Source organism: Zonotrichia leucophrys, chromosome 3 (genome assembly GCF_028769735.1).
Source record: "Zonotrichia leucophrys gambelii isolate GWCS_2022_RI chromosome 3, RI_Zleu_2.0, whole genome shotgun sequence".
Taxonomy (NCBI): domain Eukaryota; kingdom Metazoa; phylum Chordata; class Aves; order Passeriformes; family Passerellidae; genus Zonotrichia; species Zonotrichia leucophrys.
The window spans coordinates 106328019-106334018 of NC_088172.1; positions in this window are offsets into that span (position 1 = coordinate 106328019).

A 6000-nucleotide genomic window follows, 5' to 3' on the forward strand; every position below is an offset into this window, starting at 1 on the left:
GGTACTAACATCCTCTCCAGTAGAGGTGCACAATTATTTACAGGCCTTTAACAATGCAAACTCTGGTAGATAAATGCACACTGAAGGCTTTTAAGAGTGAACATTATTGAACCACTGGGCTGACAACTCAAAGCAGCGATAGTCTGTTGTGTAAATACATGCACAGGGACCATTCCAGGTCCTCTTTTAACACTCTCAGCATGCAAAGAGAGTGCTTCAACACCCAGTGTGAGATGATCATTTCCGATTCTCTCGTTTAGAGAATTCCCCAAAGGTGGCCCTGGACCATCTATTTTTTGGAGCAATGTCAGCAGCATGCACATTATGTCTGTAAAGAATGACGCCGTTACTGAATCACAGAAACAAGAAAGACGTCTAATACACTCAGCCCGGAAGGAGACAAAACTATTGTTACCAGCCAGAAATAAATCTCAAACACAGCAGCTTTATAGATCTAGTGGAAATACAGACATTGTCTCTGATATGTAATAGCTGTGCAGATGGAGAAATCTCCTTAGTGGCTTTTACTGCTTCTCTGGAAAATGGGGCATGACTGTCCCTCAGCTGGGTTTGCTCACAGGCAGCCTGTGCCTCCCTGCTCTCCCTCCCCTTGCTCACTGTCGTGGCTGGCAGTGGTCCCAGGAGACACGTGCCCTGCTGCTTTGCTGCCTTACTGAAACAAACCCCGGTACAAAGGCCCTGCAAGCAGCTGAGAACCTCACTATTTCTCCCCTCTGTTTGCCCCTCAAAACCAGACCTAGGCTAATTAGGCCTTGGAAATAGTACAAATTGCATAGGACTGTGGCCCTAGACAGCTCCTGTACTCCTGCCTACTCGGTGCCTAAAAGGGCAGCCTAATTAATTGGCTGTATTGAGTCTCTTCCTGGGTGCAGGGTGTTGATGAATTAGCTAATAAAAACAGGAGAGAATCTAGCACTTAGAGAAAATGACAATATCAGGAGTAGGCAGGGTGCTTTGTGTTACGTGTCACAACTCATCACAGAGAGCAGTGGCTGATATCTTTATTAGCTCTTAACTTGGTATACGGTCCTGTGTGTGTGCATGTGTGTGTGCCTCTCCCTGGGCCCTGAGGATAAAAAGGAAAGACCAGATATGTAGAAGGTAATTTGAACACCTTAATATAGTACACAGTATTTCTGTATCCTATTGACGGGAAAACTATTGTAAAATAGATGCTAGAGAGTTTTAAAGTGTTTTACTATACATGGACAACTGTATGCTTTCCATGTATAGTAAACAGACAACTGCTCCCAACTGCGTGTAAACAGCTTTGGAAAGAATTATGTTTTCATGTTATTTTACTGAAATTCTTTTTAAAAGGACATATTTGTAAGTATTTGGCTTTTAAAAAAGCTTTTACTGATTCTGATGGTATAATGAGGTCAAGCTGCAATCTTACAGGCAAATACAGTATAAATGAAATAATGAAAACTAATTTCAACCATTTCCTGTAGAGCATAACAGGTAGAATATATCACCTCCAAATGCAGAAAGAAAATGATCAGGAAAGACTTTGCTCATGTAAGACCCACTGCAGAGCTAAAGGAAAGGGTACGTGCTGCTTTTGTAAAATGTCAGAAATCCATTTCACAGTGTTAATGATCTCTCAATGCCCACTTCATATTTAATCAGTGAGCTACTAACATTGCCTGTAAAAAATAACCTGTCTTTGATTTGTATCATATCTGTATGTTGTTCATTTGGGAGAATCAAGTATAGATGAGAAAATTTCTAAAGTCTAAACAATGGGACTACTGAAAGCTAAGCATACATGGAACTGTTCTGTGGGGTTAAAGAAAGACTGAGTATTCACTCCAGCTGTGAATTCATCTGGCTGTGTCATCTGCTCTGGTGCCATTTTAGCCTGTTATACAGCAAAAAGCTTCCACATACATATCTCCTCCCATTCTCAATTAGTTTACCAAGGACCTTGCTCCCAACCTTCACTGATTCCCATAAGAGCCAATTCTCTTATTTTCAAAGGTTTTTCTGTCTCTTTTATTAATCTATTTGTTTCTGCAAGTGAATTACTGCAAGCCTAAACTAAAACCACACCTGTTTCAGTAGACACAGTGCAAGCCTCTTCTTACAGCTCTGCAGATTTATTTCCATATTGACCTAATTAACATTTCTTCTGTTTAACTTTTCAGTGCCCATACAGCAAGATGAAGTTAGCTAAACACCATGAGGGATCCATGTTACCTCAGCCAAGATCAGCAAACTTGTTCAACCACTAACCTCAAGTAGGAACAAGTCTCATATTTTGAAATAAAAAGACTTAAGAAATTTGTGCTCTGCTTCTTTGAAGCATGTGAATTTGCTTAACAGAAAGAATGATAAGACAGTCTTATAAAACCAAAGGTTTCTGATAGAATAGCCTTCTTATTCAGGCTCTGTTCCCAGAAATGCAGTAGCTCTGATACTGTAAGTTTTAATATCAGTTCATGATGTGCTTCCCCTCCACTTCTTTTTTTAAAAATTTTGGAACCTCTTTCTAAAGCTTAAGATTTAATCTGTAAATTATTTTTAAACAGAACTGTGGTGATTGATGCAATATTGGAGACTGCATGGATTTTAGGATTTTTCTTTTGTTAGATGTTGTCTTAGAGCAGCATCTAGTGGCACAATAGCTCTGCACCTTGCAAAATAACTTGTGATGCAAGAGATGTTACTATGATAATTACCTATGACAGTTTTACACACACACTCTCTCTGCAGGAGACATTATCCCCAGCCATTCTGAGGTACCTCTTACACACCTTTGCAGAATTTTTATTATATTCAGAGTGTAATCATTAAAAATCTGAACTTAGACCCTCAAGGTGACAAGAGGAACAGTTGAGCACATTACTTTGCTTTTCACAGCTGCACCTATGTGAAAACTCTGCTTCTTTTGTCTTAGTTCATCCAGAAGTGTGTTTTCTGAATAAGTTTGTGCATTCAAAAGGGAAAATATACATTAACATTCTTTCCTGATGCAGCATTCAACTTCTGTATTTGTACAGCTAGGAACTAAAGATTTGTCACCCTGACTGAAGCAGTTAATTGTTACTTATTTCTGTGGTCTCCTTGATTTCAATAGGAATCAATCCTATTCAACTGATTTCACATTGAATCAATTTCAATTATGTACTTAGGGAGTTGTAGTTGAGCCTGAGAGTATTGTGGCAAAATTGCTTTGGTCTCTTTGAGTTGTTTTCCAAACACCCTCAGAACAAAACCCACACTGTATTTAGTCTATATTCTCTGAAGAAGAAAGAAATTATTATGGTTTTAGACACATTCAAGTACCACTCAGGAACTAAAATCTAAGAGAACTTACATTTATTTACTTGCATTTTCTGCAGATTAAATAGAATTCCAATTTAATAAAATTTCTATTTACATTTACAGTACTTTGACACAAAAAATAAGTTCAAGTATCTGACAATGAACAAAAAAAATCACTTAGTATTTTAATAAATAAAATTTAAATTAAGGAATAGTAGTGTGTAGATGTAATATATCATTTGCATTTATTTGCAAATTGACATCAGTTTAATTAACAACAAAAAAGATTAATTATTTCTGAAGAAAATAATTTGAAAGAAAAAATAACAACAATGAAAGACTGAAACTAGTAATTACTTTAATAAGATTGTTTTGCTCATGACAGAAATCGGGCTGAAAACACATGGTGTATAAATTCCTATCTAAATGTGTTATAGATACTATTTTTAAGCAACAGTATTGCTTTTTTTGTTAATTTTTAAGTTTTTTCAGCTCAAACAGCCCAAAAAATTCTTAAGAGCACATCTATGTGTTTAATTCAAACTAAAGAACCCACTACAAACATCACACCTGAGAAACACTGGACAGTGCCTGAAGGGGGATCAAGAGGTGAAAACAGGTACCACACCTACAGAAACCCTCAAAATAAAGAGGAGGCTGCAGATCCATTTCTCCACCATAGGATTTCAAGTGAGCAATGCATGAGGGAAGGAGAGCTGAGCTCATTCAATTCACTAGCAAGTTCAGCTTTGATGGGCACTCCTCAAGAATAAGCAAGGCATGCTTTCATTGTAAATTTATCTGAATTGCTAACTAAACAATATTTTTAAACCACAATATATTGTTGAATCCAGCACAGATCCAATTATAAGCTCTATGTCCTCCACATCATTCTGGCATGCTACATGGTTTCTGGGAAATTTGGGAAAAGATGTCCAGTTCCACCTCATGCACATATTGGGGGGTATATTTAAAGATAGGCAATAAGTCTATCCTGTGATGAAAAGCATTATTGATACCAAAAATTTTTAGCCACATAATTTAAACAACTATTTGTTCTCAAGTCTGACCAATAGGCAGTGGAGAGAGAAACAGGTTTTTTCTGAAGGTGATTCAGACATGTAAATCAGAGCTCTCTGAAGAGCTCAACTATAGGAAGAGTTAGGATAATAAGTTGATCATATCCGCTGCCTAAGACTGGATTATGTGAACACTTCCTTAAATTTTTTTTTATACTGCTTCAGCTGCTCATTATGAGCTATTGTACTTGTACAATTTGAAGTGTAAAACTTGGTTAGGTTTGAAACATTTCCTTTTCCTCCTATCTGGACAAAAAGTAGGATTTACTTCATATATTTAAATAGGATTCTTTTATAACCCAAAGGCAGAAAGGCAGCTGAATGGATTCTGCTGAATCCAAATAGTCTCTCAAGCATGAAAAGCTATGTCATAAAGGTCAGTGTTACAGGAATTAATGGAAGTACAATAACAGAATTTTTATAACAGAAATTGATCTGGAGCCTCCTGATGACTTCTCTGTAAAGCAGTAGGTTGAAGCCCTTTTCAGATATAGCTCTATTTAAATACATACTGAGAGTAAGCACCTTTGGAAGTTGAATTATTTGGGCTGACAAATTTGTAGATTATAAGCATATGGATAAAGACAACTTGAGAATATGTAACTACTACAGCTAATTGTGTTCAGAAGTCTTTCTGCCAAGTATTATGTTACAACTGCTTCACCTTTTCAATAACTTATTGAAAGAGGAAAGAATATTTAATCATTTGCAGTATATCTGAGAGAATTCACTAAATTGCAACCTTAATATTATAACTTTAGTATTGCATCATTCTTCTCAAGATCTCTGTCGTTAGCTTAGTTTTTTATCTCTGTTCATTTCTGTTCTCACAGTCAGTACCACAGAAAAGAGATTTAAAAAGGCTCAAGTCCCTTAGATCTTATGGTATAAAAATTAACTTCCTTATGTTCTCCTGTGTCACAGTTTGCTAACCTGATAACACTATTTCCCACATTTGAAGACTAAGCAATAGGCATGTTTTGTTAGAGTTTTGCTAAATTGAATAAATTATAAAAGTGATATATTATCGATTTTCATAGTAGGATTCTGATGGTTCTCAGAAGAACTATATTGCATCAAAACCTACCATTATCTAAGAATGTTGTTTTGTATTTAGTGACAATTAACATGTAGCAAATGAAAAATAGTCCTGATTTACTGAGTCAGTTAAGACTTCCAGCTACACCTTACATTATGAAAAAGCACCTATTAATAGTCTTCTAAGCTTTGCATACCATAGTACAACACTATATTTATATGTTCTTTTCACAGAAATCCTTTTAGGAGTTCATATTTCTTCATAATTTTTTTTAAACCACCAAAAAGCAAAAGTCATTCTAAACTAAACTGTTACAAGAGCAAACAACTCCCATGACTGTGGTTACAAGTCACTGTAAGACTAGCTGATCTAAATTTCACATTTCAATCTGACATGGAAAAGACATGGAAAACAGGGCAGCAGAAGTTCTCATTGACAGAAGGGCTAATGGAGAAAAAAATAAAATGTAGAATTTTACAGTGCATGAGATACTGATGGCTGAGCTATTTGCAGAATTACAGAAAGAGAACTGTCTTCTGTCAGTCTTCTGTTGAGGAAATAACTGATACACAGGGCATTTTTAGTGCACAA